Consider the following 18,200-nt stretch of genomic DNA (forward strand, 5'->3'; position numbering starts at 1 on the left):
AAGTGTGTGTGAGTGTGTGTATGTGTGTGTCTGTGTGTGTGAGTGTGTGTGTGTGCGTGTCTGTGTGTGAGTGTGTGTATGTGTGTGAATTGTGTGTATGTGTGTGTGTGAGTGTGTGTGTGTGCGTGTCTGTGTGTGAGTGTGTGTATGTGTGTGAATTGTGTGTATGTGTGTGTGTGAGTGTGTGTGTGTGAATTGTGTGTGTGTGTGAGTGTGTGTGTGTGAGTGTGTGTGTGTGAGTGTGTGTGAGTGTGTGTGTGTGTTTGTGTGTGTGTACGTACAGCAGGGATCTTCCACAGTCATTCTTCATTTTATCACCTTACTTGAGTGATCCAATTTGATTTTTGAGCTGAGGTTGGTTAGCTCAGAAACTGAGCCTGGAGGTTGCTGATTTTTCTAGACCGGCAGGCCAGTGAGCCCCAGGAATCCTCTTTCCTGTCTTCCCAGTGGACTGTGAGCTCTGGAGGATTGAACACAGGTCCTCAAGGTTGCAGGGCAAACACTTGACCCACTGACCCATCATCTCCAAGCCCTATCCTGTTCTATTCAATAGGAAAACATTAATTAGGACATCTATCCAATCAATTCTTGCTATACCTCCTGACATCGCATTTTCTTTGGGTGTTCCTGAGACAGAAGTGCCTGTGGTGTGGTGGCCGTTACCCCTGCCGTGGGATCATTTAGAGAGCATCCGCCACGAGCTGTGTGGGGCTGAGGCAGCTTTTGAAAGCTGAGCCCTTCCACCTATAAAGGGAGCTCTGTTAGCCCGGCGGTGGTGGCACGCATCTTTAATCCCAGCACTCGGGAGGCAGAGGCAGGCGATCTCTGTGAGTTCAAAGCCAGCCTGGTTTACAAGAGCTAGTTCTAGGACAGGCTCCAAAGCTACAGAGAAATCCTGTCTCGAAAAAACAAAACAAAAAAATGGGGGAGCGCTGTTGATATTCCTGGAGATGAGCAGAAGTCCCCCGTGGGCCCAGAGGCAGCAGAGCTGTGGTAAGCATGGAGCGGCCAGGCCAGCTCTTTCAGAACACTTGGCATCTTTGTGGATTCGTTTGTTCATCTTTATGCATCTTTCAAGTCAGGTATGTTTGTTCAGAAACACATGGTGTGCCTCTGGAGTCGGAAGATTCCCGAGCCTGCCTGGCGTGTGGAGCAGCAGAACTCTGTCTCTGAATCTGTGGCACAGTGGAGCGTCCTTCCAGACAATGCCTTGATGATGTCTGGGCAGAGCCTCCCTGCCATGTTCGCCCACCAAGGCAGGAGGGACCAATGTCCCTGTGTCATCTGAGGGCTGTTTGGTTGGTTTGAGTATTTTTGCTGTTATTTTCTCGGTGCTCATAGAACTACCAAAGCAAGTTTTGTGTTTCATCTCTCCAGAAATTGAGAACATTCCAGAGTCTGCCCGGCTCCACTTTTACTTACAAAGCCCACTTGCTGGTTCCCAAGAGTGAGCTCAGGGCTTAACTGATCATAGACTCTCACGTCAGGGCAGATTCCCATCTTCAGACTCAAGGACGACGACGGATGGGCGGGCACATCGCCCTGGGCCTGAGCTGCCCACCTCTGCAGTTCCAGGAGGTCCTTTTAAGTCACCAATCCCCCCAGTGCCTAATGCTTTGCATAATTTTCCAAGGAATTCAGGCCACTGGATGCTCAGGAGTGGTTTCCAGCAGTACACAGTTCACATTTTCGCTTTACCCAATTTCTTAAATTAAGAATTATGATGGTAACTACGTGTCTGTCTGCATGCAGGTGTGCAAGCCTGTGTTAAACACTGACTGTGTAAAACTTAAATCTGCCTTTAGACGCCTGTATTTTAGAATACCATCTGTTACTAATTGGAACTTTGTTAAAATAAAAACATTGGTTTCTCCACACCCCATCATCAAATAGAGGGTTTTATGTGTGGGAGGGTAGGAGGTTTGTTTTTTGTTTTTCAAGGTTCTTGCTGTATACACAGGCTAGCTTCAAGCCTGTAATTCTCCTGCCCCGTGTGCTGAGATTCCAGGTCATGACCACTTTGCTCATCTGCTACTGCGGTGGCTGTTATTATTTTTGTCACGTTGACCTTTCCGAGACCATCGGGGAAGAGCACTCACTCCTCAGACTCTGGGAAAGCCCTCCCCACGGAAGACGGTCATGAAGTTTGTGTGGTGACCTTCCCATTCAGAAGACATCATTTCCCGCTTCCGTCTGCGGATTCTCACTGACCTTTCCTCCACAGCTCTCAGAATCCTGTGCTGAGCAGGCTCGCTCTCAGAAAGGAAGGGGAAGAAGGCTGGACTGTAGGAGACGGAGCAGCAGGGCGCCAGCCCTTAGTGAGGGTCTGAGCCCTTGCATGTGTTTGTGTCCGCATTTCCCAGGACTGGGGCTTTGCTCATGCCAAGGAAAGTGTTTTCCCACTGAGCTGTGACCCCAGCTCTCTGGGGCTCACTAAGTTGCCAAGGCTGGATTAGAACTGGAGACCTTCTTCCTCCAGGCTCCCTCCTCCCTTGTCCCCTGCTACCAACCCTGTCCCCTCAGCACCTGGAACAGGATCAGCTAAGCTCTCACAGGCTCTAGCAAACTTCGAAGCCCTGTCTCTGCCAGAAGCCCCACTTCCCTCTAACTGCACAGTGGGATTGGACACCCACAGGGCTGAAGATGAGGCTCAGTTAATAAAGTACTTATCCTGCAAGCCCGAGGACCTGAGCTCTAACCCCAATGCCACCACGTAAGAAGTTGGCTGCCCGGGATAAGCGAGACAGCTCAAATGGCTTAGGAGCACGTACTGAACTTGCTGAAGAACTGTGTTTAGTTCCCAGCATGCATCGGACAGTTCACAGATGCCTGAAACTCCAGCTTCGGGGATTCCAGAGCCCTCTTTTGACCTCTGGGCAGCTAGATTCATGTGCACAAACTTGGGCAAGGGACACAAACTTATAAACCTAGTAGCTGGGTTTCAGAAATAGGCAGATCCTAGGGGCTTTGCAATGCGCTGGCCAGTTGTAGTGATACTTTGATTGTGTTTTAACAAATAAAGTTTGCCTGAGAGACCAGAGAAGCAGAGCGGCCAGCCACTAGAGAGACCTTTTACCTCTACTAATGCTCAGACCGAAGTGGCGATCCTGTCCTCAGACTGTCTCCACCAAACCTCAGACTGCATTTGAGCCCCTGTCACCCCCCACTTTATATTTCTCTCTCCACCCAACCATAATACTCCTGTCTCCACCTCCCTAGTCCTGGGATTAAAGGTGTGTACTGCCACTCCCTGGCCTCTAGTGGCTTACCTCTGCTCTCTGATCTTCAGGCAAGCTTTATTTGTTAAAACACAAACAAAATATCACTACAGCCAGTCTAGTTTAATTGCTACTAATGAGTGAATTTGTCTCAAAAAGAAGAGAGCGTTGAATGGGGGAAATGCCTATACCTGCATACACATAAATAGGCACAGGTACCTGCACAGACAGACATGTGTGTGCATGAATGCAAACACGCAATGTACATACACACAAAGATCAAATACCTGAGAAGTACCCTTTTCAGCCAAGATCCTGACCAATCTCTGGGAGCTTGCCTCTGCCTCTGCTCACGGGGACAGAATATTGCTTCCTCTTCCCTCCCCACAAAGTTGATGTCTATCATGTTTTCCAAAGATGACCTCAGCCCAGAGGAAAGGTTGAGAGAGACCGAGATGATGGCCTAGTACAAAGAAAGTGTCTGGCCTAACTGACCTCTCCCAGGAACTTGGGAGAGGCCCCGGTGAAAAGCAGCCTGGTCCACAGGAAGCTCCTTCTCTTGGGGCTCCACCCCCACTCACTTATGCCTCACCTGTGCCTCCCCACTCCCTCCACCTGTGTTATCACCGCCACCCCCCCCCCCCATGCCCAGGCATGCTCACTCGGGCTTTTTAACTGGATTTATGGCAGCGTGGGGATTTTTTTGGCTCAGAGGTGATTGTAAGGAGATCTACCAAGGTCTGTGAGTAGCTCCTGTGAACCCAACCTCTCTTCAGCCCCACCCTTTGCCTTTTAAATACACACCCTTGGCTGTTTTGCTTTCTAAACATGAAGCATGGTATCATTTTAAATACTTGTCTACATTCTAAGTTCTCTGCCCCTTCTTCATCATCACCTCCTGATTCCCCGAGTTTAGATCTTTCATCAAAGAGGGGCATAATTCTCCCCATTCATATGCAGGGGGACAGGGGGATGCTCAGTTCTAATTGAGTATACTCTGCTCACCAATGGGTCTAACCACATTGCTTTTGGTGGAAGAGTTTTTGCTCAGGTGAGACAATTGTTTAAGCACAGGCTGCTCTGACGTGGCTGGGAACCTGTCCTAGGAATCCCAAAATAATATTAGTAAAAATAGATTCTTGTGACAATTGATGTCCTGGCTTACTGTAGTCCCCAGCACCCAAAGGCATCTTAGGTCAGGTACTTTCTGGTGACATGTTAAATTACCTAATAATTTGGACACAGTCAAATCCCCCATTTTTTAATGCCTTAGGTTAGTTGTTGAAACTTTTTCTAAAAGAACTGTAATAAAAGCATATCACTGCCTTGGAGCCAGCCTCCAGCAACACAGGGCTGCTCAAAGGGATTCCATGGAGTCAGGGTACCAAGACTTATTATCTGAGGGGGTAAAGGGAAAAAGACACTCACAAGCTCTTGGTGGTTTCCTTCCTTATTCTTCTGTATTCTCTATTCTTTATTTTCCTGGTGGTTTCCTTCTCTCGTTCTTTTTTGTTTTGTTTTGTTGTTTTTGTTTTGTTTTTCAAGACAGGCTCTGTGGAGCCTGTCCTGGACGGAACTCACTCTACAGATCAGGCTGGCCTTGAACTCACAGAGATCCTCCTACCTCTGCCTCCTATGTGCTGGGATTAAAGGAGTGCGCCACCACTGCCCGGCCCTTCTCTCATTCTTGATGTTTTCCTTCTGTATTTATTCTTGATATTTTCCTTCTAATTCTATCTTTATTCTTCCTTATTCTCTCATTCTTCCTTCTTCCCCTCTTTATTTTTTTCTCTACAGCTTATATACTCCAAGAAAATCTTTCAGGCATTATAGAAATTACATTCTGTTTTTCAGGTGAATGATTACAATTAATACAAGTAAAAAATACAGCATGTTTTCCATATTCCTTACATGATTAAACATTTTACATAGTACAGGTGAAAAATAAACTAACCCACATACATTCATACCCAAGCAAGGTGTTACAGATTAACAGTGTATGTAAACAAGGGACTCTGTTACTGCAGGCTGCATTTTGCTGTTACAAAGGAAGGACCAATCACTTTATTACTTATCCTGAAAGATAATCTTATAAGAAATCTTAAATGAATCACAAATCTAAACTTTTAAATATAAGAATCATTCAGCTCTACTTTAAATCTCTAGGGTATAACCACTCGTCAATAGTTTCTTGTATCAGGAGATTGAGGGCAGAAATGGGTATGAGGAATTAATTATCACCTTTGGTCATCAACCAATCCTAGCAAGAAAGGCACATCAGCTAATGATAATTGGGCTATTTTGTCCTTGTTCTCTGACTTTAGTGAGTTCCTCACTCAACAATGTGCCTTTCTAAAACTTTAGATTATCATCTTGGGGTTTTACTGCAAAGCTATTTGACAAAAAAATCTTAGTCTAACTTTAAGTTATTTTCAAAGCTTTGTTTCTGCTAGGATTCACTCTGAGACCTGTGAACGCATCTCCCAACATTAAGATTAAAAGAATTTAAACTAGCTGGGCTACTGGGGCTCGATTGTTTTTCTTAATCATTAACCTAAACAAGAGTCTATACAACTCCTCAATAAAAACTCATGTGTTCTAGCTGTCTGACACTTCCTTGTTTTTTTTTTTTTATCATGAAAACTCTATTTAAATCTAACACCTTATTATCAGATAGTACAGCTTAGGAAGAAATCATCTTTATAATGGTCCACAAGTAAAAATGCCCAGTACAAGGGGGAGTCTCCATGAGATTAACACACTACATTACAGGCAGTGGGGATCTCCCCACACCCATTGTGACACAGCATGCCACATACCAGAGAAAGAAAGCAGCAGCAAACATGTAAGGGCACAGCAGAAGCAAACACATTCTGGTGTCTGTGGTCTGGGGGCCTGGACTATCCAAGATTCACCCATCAGAAAATTCTCCTGGTGGGCTGACATCCTGAAATCAACTGACATGGCCACCCCCAAAAGTGCTTACCTAAGAGGGCAGCGTGGGGACATGTTGGGGAATATGGTTTGGATGAAAATGTCCTTTCAGTAAATATACACCAATAAAAAAAGAAAGAAAGAAAGAAAATATGCTTACCTACTTCACCTGACTGTATGACTTCATTGCTACTGTCATTGATGACATCAGAGGAGACTATCGTTACTCATCTTCTGTTACTATGGAAAAGTCCAAAATTAAACTCAGCAGGTTGTAAGCACTGATATCTGTTTCCTTCTAACGTTGTATGTGTATTGAAGGGGGTAACACTAAAGTTCAAAGAGACGCCAAAGCTCCCAAATAATTACTATGCAGTTGAAGTCACTGGAATGCATTCCTGGTGATTCAGGCCTGTGCTTTTCAGGATCTTGAAATGTCTGTTACATAGTTTACAACTAAACACCTCCTTCCTTCGCTCTAAGTGACAGTTTTGTAGCAGACACTAAGAACCGTTGACTTGTGTTTCCCATCAGCACAGGTCTGGCGACCCTTCGTACGCTATGCAGCCTACTTCGTCGTCTCCTCCAGCTGCAGAGCGGCCCTGCTGGCACCGCTATCAGTGCTCTGAGAACACATAAATAGCATAAAGTGGGCACCGGCAGCTTTGTTCTCTCCTGAGGATGCTAGCTTGCTTGAAATACGATGGTACTTAAGAGAGAAGGCCGGCTGGAAGGACACCAATAAAAAACACTAGCTCTGCTTAAAACAATTGGAGTTCAACCTGAAATGAATTACTTCACAATGCAAATAGATAATGGCAGACAGAATGCATGGCTTGTCAAGATCCAAGAGTCAGAACTGCAGACTCAGTTGAAGCTCTCTAGTTGGAGGAGAGCAGAACCTCCCCTCCCCAACATCCACTTGCAGATGGCCTATGTGGAAGAGGGACCTCTGAAACTCCAGAGTCCACTCCTTGCTGATTTCTCAAATGACAGCTCCAACTTGACCTTCCCATGCACGAGAAAAGAGTGACTGTCACATAAGCTGACAAAGGAGCAGCCTGTTAGGACTAATGGCACAGAGGCTCGTTCAGGACGAGACCACAGAAGTCTGTCCATGACATGCAAGGCTCTGCTCTGTGCTTTTAGACAGATGACCAAAGTTTGACAGCTTGACTTCCCTTTTTAAAGCAATGTCCAGAGTATGGTTATGTGTCGGCATTAATGGCTCTTGGGTAAGAATCACTTTGGTTTTAGCTTGTGAATCAAGGGTTATTTATCCTGAAGGATGCCTAGAGCTAATATTATGCCTTCATTGGAACCACTTGGAAGGAAAAATCTTTTTTTCTAGTGGTGCAAAACGTTGCAGCCATGATTATAGCCCCAGCATAGCATTCATACAATTCACTGGAACATTTCCTTCTGTTGTAAATTATTCTTGATGGAGTCTTGAAAATCGTTCTGATACAGACTCTAAGAGACTATTCGGAAAGATTGCAGCAACGCCGAGCTCATCGTTGTGATGGAGAGTAGCGATTAATAATGTCTGGAAAGTTTGAAATGTGCTGTCTATTGATATAAAGTTTAATTCAACGGATAAAACACACTCCTTGCTTCCACTGAAATTAAATGAAAACTTCATGTTGGCCTTAATCACATTAGTATAGATGGGGATGCCAGCTTCATTTGATATTTTGTGCGTTGTTTGAGCTAAAGTAGTCCACACACTACACAGCAAGCTACAGGGTCCTTTATCATTCCCCCAACCCCACCACTGTGTGGTTTCTTCCTCCCAGGAGCATTGCACAATGTGTTTACAGGGCCTTTTGAACCTGCAGCATTGGCTAACTCTATATACAATCACTACATTTTAACAGGGTTTCTGGTGATTGCCCCACGGTGGTCAGTGTTCAGTGTGTTCTAGCTGCTGAGGCTCGGGAGAGGTAAGCTGCCTTCTGCCTCTCTGGCCTACTGTGAGGACTGTGTTGTATATGACGGACTGAATACCTAAGATGTCTTGTCACAGTTTACGTTCCCATCTGGCGGGCGCTTATAACCCCCTCACTTGGAAACCTTAGAGAGGATCGGCACAAGATCTAGGCCAGCCTGGGCTACACAGGGAGTTTCTGGTTAAATTGGGTTACTTAGATAGATAGATAGATAGATAGATAGATAGATAGATAGATAGATAGATAGATAGATAGATAGATAGATAAAACTAAAAGAATCTGCAGAGTGAGACCCTACCAAAAATATAAAAACAACAACAACAAAAACCATTTCCATCTGAAGCTGGATTGTTTGAAGTTAAGCACTTTCTGTCCAATTAAAAATAACGTTTCTCACCTGTGCTGAAGCCCAGACTCTCACTGGGAGTTCCACACATGAAGTATTTTACACAGAGAATTGGCATTTGTGTCTGAAACACCAGCTCTGTGATTTCTCCATCGATAAGGACATTCGCAAAACACTTTTAAAAGCCTCCACCGAAGTAAGAAAGCAAACATCTCCTCTCTGTCTGCTAGCTGTTACTAGGTAGATGCTTCCCTTGGATAAACAATCTCCATTGTTTACTGAAGCATGCCCTGATGGTCCCCAGTAGTGCTCGCAGGCTGAGTTTTATCCCAGCAACTCTGTGAAACGAGTCCGCGGTGCAGGGCGGGCGGCCCCTCTGGACCCCGCAGACTGTTTGTTCTCTCGCTGTTCTAAAGGTAATTAAGGAGCATCGCATGTTTCTCAATTAATGATTTCTCATTCAACAGGGGATCTTTGATGCTAATTTGTTTTAATCAGGGCAGAGGCTGCTCAAAAACTCTGAACAATCCACTGAAGAGGAACTAGGAATTTTTAATCAAGTGGAAGAGGTTTAAATGCTACGAGGGAGGCATCCATCCTGTACCTTCAATTCCCCTTTATTTAGCTGTGTTCTCCGGGCTTTATAAACTGATATGAGATTACTGAATGGAGTGTACTGAATCATGCAGCTCATTGCTTGTGTGTGTGTGTGTGTGTGTGTGTGTGTGCGCACCGGACCTTCATATCTTCCATGTAGAAACCTGTTTATATCCAGACTTCGTGTTTCTCTTAATAGAGAATATATTTGTAAGTAAATTTTAAAACAAAATTATTTATACATACATTCAATGCCCTTTCATTGTACACAGCAAAATAGTATATTTTCAGAAATTTACATATATGTAGCAAAAGAATGATGGGAAATACATTAGAAATGAATTTAAAAACAGTCTTTCCATCTCACGGACTGGGTCCCGACTCCAGTAGCTAACGTCAAGCTGCATCGCACACACAGAAACATTCCGGAGCTAGAGTTACATTATAGCATGATCAGATGCTAGCTTTTGTTTTGAAAGTGACATCACCAGGTGACCTTGCTTTCAGACGGTGACTGTTCGGCGTAGTGAGGTGACAGTCGCTGTCTTTCTTACCTAGTGACCAGGTTTGGCCTCATTGTCATATTTTCAAATCAAAATGGTTTTACCTAAGTTAGTTGTGTGAAAATGAAGTGTCTATTTTCCTATTTATTTTTCCTGACTATAGAAAAATCTCAGTATTCTAGGGGTCTAACCATTTAAAAACTTCCTGTTCATCGTATTGAAGTAAATGAGGAAAGCGGCTTTTTAATTTTCTCAAACCAGTGGTTCTTACACTACAGTGTCTAGGATGAACAAGGCCGAGAGTCGCTAAAGCAAAGCCTGGGGTTGTCTTTTAGCTTCCTGACCTAGCAAGTCAGCAGGCACCCAAGAATTTTCACATTTGACAACTACTAAAGAGGAGGATATGGGGGGAGGGATAGAGGGTCCCAACTGCGGGGCTCCTGTTAGGAGCAGCTCAGGACAGAGGGACCATGACTGAAATGCAGGTGCAGACGTTCCAACCTCCGTGTAGACCACAGCGCGCAGTACCCAGGTTCTACAAGGTCGTGGTCTCTGAGGTGATTTTCTGGTTGGCCACAACCTAGAAGGTGTATTTGGGTAAGGAGGAAAGTATTTATGCCTATACTTCAGATTTTTTTGACACAGGGTCTCATAGAGCTCAGAACTCCTGATACCCCCATCTTCACGAGTGCTGAGCTTACAGGCATGAGACACTGCACTACACTATTGCCTGTATTTTAGTTGCCAAAGATCCCCTTGATGGGTTTTCAGGAGTTACAAATGTCTGAAAATAAACTCTTTACACGGCATGATGCCCTTGGTCCACCTGTGGCAGAAGGAATGCCAGAAGCCAGCTTGCACCTGTTCTTAGGTCAGCTGGTGAGAGTGGCATGGGGCTCCTGTGGTTTTGATGAAGGCCCTGGTGAATTCTTTACTTGGGGCTACAAAAGTTCATCTTTCCCTGTGCTACCTGACCAGCATGGAGCATCCATGAATGCTCACACACATCAGTGATAGCCTGTTTACTTAACTTTACTTAGGTATCACCAATGGATGATGGAAGAGGGAAAGTCAGCTGTTGTTTCTAAAACGCAGAGGCAACTGTGTAGAATACCTAGGGACCCAACTACCTAGAGACTCAACTACCTAGGGACCCAACTGCCTAAGGACCCAACTACCTAAAAACCCAACTACCTAGGGACCTAACTACCTAGAGACCCAACTACCTAGGGATCCAACTACCTAGGGATCCAACTACCTAGGGACCCAACTGCCTAAGGACCCAACTACCTAGGGACCTAACTACCTAGAGACCCAATTACCTAGGGATCCAACTACCTACGGACCCAATTACTTAGGGACCCAGACTCTCCCTCCATCTGTGTAGTCTGCATAGACCTCCCAGTGGGGGACATTCGTAAAGCAGCTGATGGTCTTCACCCAGTCATCCCTGGTCATGTGACATATGGCCTTGGGGGACATGAACTGGCCCTGGGATTCATGGTTGTTGCTGTGTACTCAGTCTGCCCACTGTCAAAAGTTCAGTTAGCATTTGCTTTGGTCCTGCAGATGCTGTTGCCTTCTAACCTCAGGTCTAAGACAGCTGGGGTTGGAAAGGTTGTTGATTGTGTTTGTGTACTGCTTTGGATGACTAATTACCCTTATCCTACCCTTGGAGTAGATTCATGGACACTCATCCTCTCCAAAGATAGCTTCTGGCGATCGAGGGATGGCTCGGCAATTAAGAGCATGTATTGCTTCTTGATTGGGGTTCAGTTCTCAGAACCCACTTTGGGACTCTCACAACTGCCTGCAGCTGCAGCTCCGGAGAATCTGATGGATGCCCTCTTCTAGCCTTTGAGGATAGCCTTTGAGAACACCCAAATGACCATGCAATACTTACATACAGACACATAAAATCAAAAGAAGTATTTTTAAAAGATGACCCTCTTGTGAAACATACCTTCTGAAGTCCCACTGTGTAACAGTACCCATTATGCACCATGAGATTTACTCCTCTACCAGTCTGTAAGAGCAAAATAGTGGAGCCCCGGCTTCAAATGTGTCGAACACTGATCTGCCTAAGCTTGCATGGCTACTAAGAGGCACATACAAGATGCCTGCCAAGCAGAGCCTTCACACAGTAGCAGAAAGCTGTCAGCAGCTGTGGCCACTGTCCATGGATGAGACTCACAATGACAGTTTCACTCAAAGTCATAACTTGCTTTAGTTAATAAAGAGTTGTTTTTATTACTTTCCTATGGCTGTAAAGAGACACCATGACCAAGGCAGCTCATAAAGCAAAGCATTTAATTGGTGGCTTTGACAGTTTCAGAGGGTGAGTCCATGACCGTCATGGTGGGGAGCACGGCAGCAGGTGGGGGTGCTAACTGGGAATGACCCAGTGACACACCTCTTCCAACAAGCCACACCTCCTAATCCTTCCCAAACAGTTCCACCAACTGGGGACCAAGCATTCAAACATATGAACAAATGGGGGTGGTTTTCAGTTAAGCACCACCATAGCTTTATCTTTTGCCCTGGTCCTGGTTCCCTATAACAAGGGAACAAGCTCTGACTCACTGAGCTCCAGGCAGCCTTGGGTGCCCAGATACCCGTGGGCCATGGTACCAGTGAGCCGGCCAGACACGGCATTCCACTGGTCATCATGGGTGACTGGCAGTAGATCCATTGGTGCCACATCATTGAGTCACAGAAGAGCAAGCAACAGAATAGAAAGAGATTCTGGTGGTTTTAAGTTCCACACTGGTGGGCTGGGACCCCACTGTTCCTTCCCCACTTGGCTGTGATGTACACATCTCGAGGTTGTTGCTGCAGCGCTGGCTCAGTCCCCGGAGAAGCGCATCAGGAATGGGGCTGCAGCAGAGCCCTGCTGTCTGTTTTTACTGCTCAGCCTACATCTTGTTCAGCACGGGCAGATTGGTTGGCACTTTCTTGCTTATCCTGTCTCTGCTTTGGAGGAGCAAAGCCAGGCTCATCATGGGTGCCTCGGGAGGTATTTGCACCACGTCAAAAAATACCACAAGCTGCTGGGAGAGGTGCTGAAGCCATCTCCTGAAATCCTGGCAAGGCAACGCAAACACGATCTGAGTGTCTGTTCTTTTGGCAGATCCCACGATGCCAGGAAGTGACATAGAGCACTTCTTACTTAAAGCATGTTCCTGGGACTAGTCAGCTTGCTGTGTGCATGTGTGTGTATGTGCATGCATGTGTGTGGGTGCGTGTGTATGCGTGTGTGTGCACGTTTATGTGCGCGTGTGTACACCCGTGTGTGTGCGCTAGTGTGTGTGTGCACCTGTGTGTGTGCTAGTGTGTGTGTGCGTGTGTGTGTGCATGTGTGTGTGCTAGTGTGTGTGCACCTGTGTGTGTGCTAGTGTGTGTGTGCGCGCTAGTGTGTGTGTGTGCACATGTGTGTGTGTGTGTCTTCTTCAGTAACCCTCCACTGTAGATTTTTGGAGACAGAGTCTCTCACTGGCCAGGAATTCACTAAGTAGGCTAGACTAGTTGGCCATTGAGCACCAAGACTCTGCCTGTCTGTCCCTCCCCGGCTCTAGGATTAACAGGCACTTGTCACCATGCCTGGTTTATCCTTATGTAGGTCTCAGGGAGTGGTTTGCTCCATCTGCCTGGATCATTACCTGGTGACAGCAGTAGAATGTTTGTCCAGCTTAGCCTTCCACGCTCACAAAAGCAGCTCTCATCAACTGGCTAAAACCTGTCAGCTCACGTGAGCTTTACAGACTCAGGTCTTCCTGAGACACAGCGACTGGTTCACAGTGCTGCCGTCTGGAATCTGGACTCCCTCGACAGTCATGAAGCAGGCTGCCCTGCACCCTGATACAGAGCGAATTAGATGATGCTCGGGTCCCATGTCTTTCCTAACGGGGAAGTTTCACCTCACATGCACATCGAATGTTCTTCGTTCACCCCTGCCTAAATCCCAGATTCTCCCTTTACTCTTCAGTGAGGCTTAATTTCAACCACCAGAACATCATTTAACTGCTTATCTGTGTTGTCTCGGATGTGTGCTAAGACTTCAGCCTCTAAAAGGGACCTTATGAAATACGTTCTTTACTCAGAATAGAAAATCAGATGTAGAGAATTCGTGGATTATCTGGGCATCAAAGGATCCTGTGTCAGAACTGCCAGTTACACAGAGGCAGGGGCAGGGACGTTCTTGCCTTTTTAACACCGGCTTCTAGAAAGATTATGGGCTATGTTAGTGGTGCCCAGGTCTGAGAAGCCACGCCACAGTTTCCTGCAGTTATTTAGAAGCAGAATAACCATTTTTCCAACTGAGACCCAAATAAAGGGTGAATCACAGCCAACCAAGGCTCTAACCTCTGACAAATGTGCAAACACAGGTAACTGGCCAACGTGTTTGTATGCGGCGGGTGTGCAGATACGTTGACCTAGATACATCTCTAAAATTAATTTAAGGGTGCTGCACTGAGCCTTGCTAATACTCTAACAAGTGTTCCTTTCTTTAATGATGAGCGCGAGCCCTGAGGGCCTCCGGTCTGATGGTGGTGACGGCTCTGCATGATACAGGTTCCTCCAAGAGCAGGCGTGCTGACTCAGAGAGCAGAAAGACAGCAAGGCTGGCAGGGGAGTTGCCGGACAAATTAGTAGCTGTCCAGGTTAAAAGTTAGAGAGCTGATTAGTGCCGCAGGCTTCCACATCCCAAAGGGGAGTGACTTCTTCAAGATTTATTTCTTAAGAGAAAAATCAGCAGATTATGAAATGAGTCGAGATCTTACTTCCATCGTTTGACACATTCTGAATCATCTATAATCTGCACAGGCATGGTCTTCTCCTTTTCTGTTTTCCTCCCTTACGTCCCCCCATCAGCCTAGAGAAGATCCTTCCTGCTCCTGCGGCCACAGCTGGCGTGGCCATCTTGGCCTTCCCACTGTGCTCAGAAATGGCAGCTGTCTGGACATTGCATAATAAGACATTGCATAATTAAGTCTGATGTGAGTGAGGGAATTCAAACACGATTCCAGAAGAAAAATAGGTGTGTCTGTTGCCCTGGGGTTTTCTTTAGAACAGTTAAAGTCACACCGAGGAATGATTCGTCAGACAGCTGATGGCAGCTGTACAGGGAGCCATGGAGCCTCCCTCTGCTTCTGCAGAGTTCCTTCGGACCTGTGTTGGAACTGAAGTGAGCGTGTGCAAAGGAGGAGCTCGTGTGTCTCCACCAGGAGGGCCTGCAGACCTGAGGGCCATGGCCCAGCACTCCGGGGAGAGAAACTGAATCCTAATCACTGTGGCAGGATGTAACCAATCCTTCTTAAAGGAACTTGGGCCTGTGACTTGTAAAGATGATTGAGAACGCTTGCACGCTGTCACGGAGTTGGGGGTGAGAAGTGTTGGCCCATTATTGTCATAGGCACAGATCTGAGTCTTGCTGTACCACTCAGAGCTTCTATTCCAGGTTCTCAGGTCTCCAGACAAAGATGATTCGGGGCACCCGGTAAGTAACAGGCACAAGGGCAGTTTATTAAGAAATGCACTGCCGAGAATGGGTGTGCTGGAGAAAAACCCACGTCCTGACCCTCTGTAGGTAAACGGTCTCGTTCTCTGAGCACCTATGCCTCTCACACGTGGGAGTCAGCTTCCCGTGGAGCACTTGGTTTGTTTTATGTGACCCCAGGTGGGACAGGGTCCTGTTTGTCCCCCATGCATTCCTCTTGCAGCCTCCTGTACCTCCTCTGCTCCTGACACACAGAGACACACACAGTAGAGCTTCAGAGAGGAAAGTCCTCCCTGTGAAGGGTTGGTGGGGTCTTGGAGCCTTCTGGTGGTGCACCTAATGCAATTGCCTGTCACTTATCTCTGTTCTGCCTTTTCATCACTTAGGGTGTATTTAGTTGTCAGCATTAGACAGCCTGGAAAACAGAGGAGTGACCACATGGGCCTTAGGGTTCACTTCACAGTGCCAAAAAGTTCATGGGCTGTTGAAATGTCTCAGTGGGTGAAGATGGTTGCACCAAGCCCAACTGCTTGAGTTAGATCCCCAGGACCTACATAATGGAAAGAAAGGAGCAGTTCCTGCAAGTTGTCCTCTCACCTAGACACACACATACACACATACATACACCACACACATACACTCCCCCCACATGCAAACAGATGCAAGTTTTTAAAATTCCCGTAAGGAGTCCCAGGGTTCTCATATGGCATCACATGTGCCCAGGCCCACTCCCATCAGCAGATTGGCTTTGATCCACTGTTTGCTCACAGGGTGAATGCCACGACTCTGGGTCTCACCTCCTCACATGACTTTACACAAATAAAGAAGAGAAGAGGTCATCTGGCGTCTTCCTTAGATGATGCCATTAGAAAAGAATGCTCTCCTCTACCAGATGCGGAGACCCGAGGAAGCCCCGAGCGACTGTGTATTGTTGACATGGGCATGGTCATAGTCAAGACCCAATGTCTCAGCCCAATGCATGGGCAAAGCCTTCCCTGTATAGAAGGCTCAGAAGGGTGACAGAGCCTTCCTGTGGTCAGTGTGTGCAAAGCTAGCCATCTCAGCTGCTTCTTCCTGGATGCTTACAGCCTGAGACTGCTGCCTACAGAGACCTCCTTCAGAGCCTAGCCAACCCCTGACTGGCTGGTGCCACTCGATCAGAGTGGCATGGCCCACAGGACCCCAGCTTTTCTGCATTTATGTCTGTCCTTTCTCTATTCCTTTTCCATCCCTTGTCTAATTAGGTTCTCACCTTGAGGGACCTAGATCCCTCCCTATATGAACAGAAGGAACTAGATCTGCCAATCATCTCGCTTTCTGCCCCTTGGTCTCACTATACTTGTGGTCTCCAGAGGTGTCAAAGAAGGATACAGATCCATTAGGGAAAATATAACCACTCATTGAATAGGTGGTCATTTGTTATGTGGCCACTAGAATCAGAATCTAATATCCTTAAATAGCAGCCTGACCTTCTAAATCACAAGTTTAAGTCCAACAATGCTAGCACTTACCAATTTCAATGTAATTCACAGATAGGATTTTCTCAAGTCCTTCAAAGAGTTAAAATTCTCATTGAGTTATGAGAAGAATCAAGCTCTAGGAAGCTAGGAGTGGGGAGTCTTTCCATGCTTGCAAGTCCTGGACAGCAACAGCATCTTCTCCCATGGCACAAAGGGTGGGGGACAACGGGAGGGTGCCACCCTCACCCCACCCTCAGCTTGCTTTCATTTCAGATGCCCTTCAGATAAACAGATAAAGGGGGTGTGTTCAGAAAACCAGCTCTCTGCGCTGTCCAGGCTCTGTTCTGTTGTGAGCAGGATACATTGTACATTTCTTTTTCAAAGCCATTTGACAGCACCATAAAGATTGAGGAAGGTCAAAGGCAGCTCTCTGGGGAGATTGACCAAGCCTCTAGGAGAAATAAAAGGTCATCATTAGCAACCCTGGAGGGACAGTGGATGGCTCCAGAGAAGACTAAAAGGGACTGGGAGGTCTCAAGCAAAGTAGCAAGAGAAGCCGGAGTGAGCAGAGGCCACAGCTCCAGCCGATCTACGGCAGGCAGAATTCTAGAGCCAGGAGGCCTGACCCCAGCGAGCACAGGAGTCACCTGGCATTGGCATGTTTATGCTGATGGAGGCTTTTCAAGAAGCTCTTTGGACACTGCTCATCTCGGCCGTTTGGAAGGAGATGGATGAGGGTCTGAACGGAGGGAGACTAATGTGGAGAATAATTGTTTTCACTGCTGGGAAGGAGGGGGAAGAAGCTGTCACAATCTTGCAAGCACAGCTTCTTCTCAGAAATGCACGTGCAGACCTCCAGTCTGCCTGCCTCTGAGCCATGATCCTCTAAGAGCCATCATTGCAGGCAGCCTGCCCTCTCCGCTCAGCCACTCCCCGCTCCCCTGACTGCATGGTCGGATCCCGGACCTTGGCTGCTTTAAGAAAAGAGAATCACCTTCCAGTCACTGCTCCCTGGAAAGCACGTGAGGCCCGATGGTCACAGCCATGTTGAGAGCCTGAGAGGCCACGGGTGCTGCTCGTGTCTGACTTTGTGGTGCTCACCTAACTTTAAAATTCATCCTGAGCTAAGGAGATGACGCAGTTCTTCAAGAGCAACCAGAGTCTGGGTTCCCCAGAACCCAAATAAATGATGCCTGGGTGTGCTGGTCTGCCTGTGGTCCCAGCCTTGGGAAACGGAGGCAGGAGAGTCCCCAGAGCAAGCCCGCTAGTGAGCCTAGCCATATTGGCAAGCTCTGGCTTTGATCAAGAGACCCCGCCTCATGGGATCATGCTGAAGAGTTATCAAGGATGACTCCTGACATCCACTTTGGGCCTCCACATGTATGCAAGCACATGCGTGTGGACACATATACACAAATTTACACACACACACACACACACACACACGTACCCACATACATGAAAATGAAAACAAAAGCATTTCACCCTTAAACACCATGAGTCTCTGTCTCCAAAGGTGAAATAAAAATAAAAGGAAAAGTGGATATAGTGATATTTAATCCCAGAATGTGGTTTAGTAAGACCCAAGTGCTAGCACAAGGGAGCTGTAGATTTGGTTGATTGCTGAGCTGACAGTCTCCTGCTGTGTTATGGCTTCCCCATCACTGTGACCGCGGGACCAGCAGAGACAGCCTAA

This window comes from Arvicola amphibius, chromosome 1 (genome assembly GCF_903992535.2).
Source record: "Arvicola amphibius chromosome 1, mArvAmp1.2, whole genome shotgun sequence".
NCBI lineage: Eukaryota > Metazoa > Chordata > Mammalia > Rodentia > Cricetidae > Arvicola > Arvicola amphibius.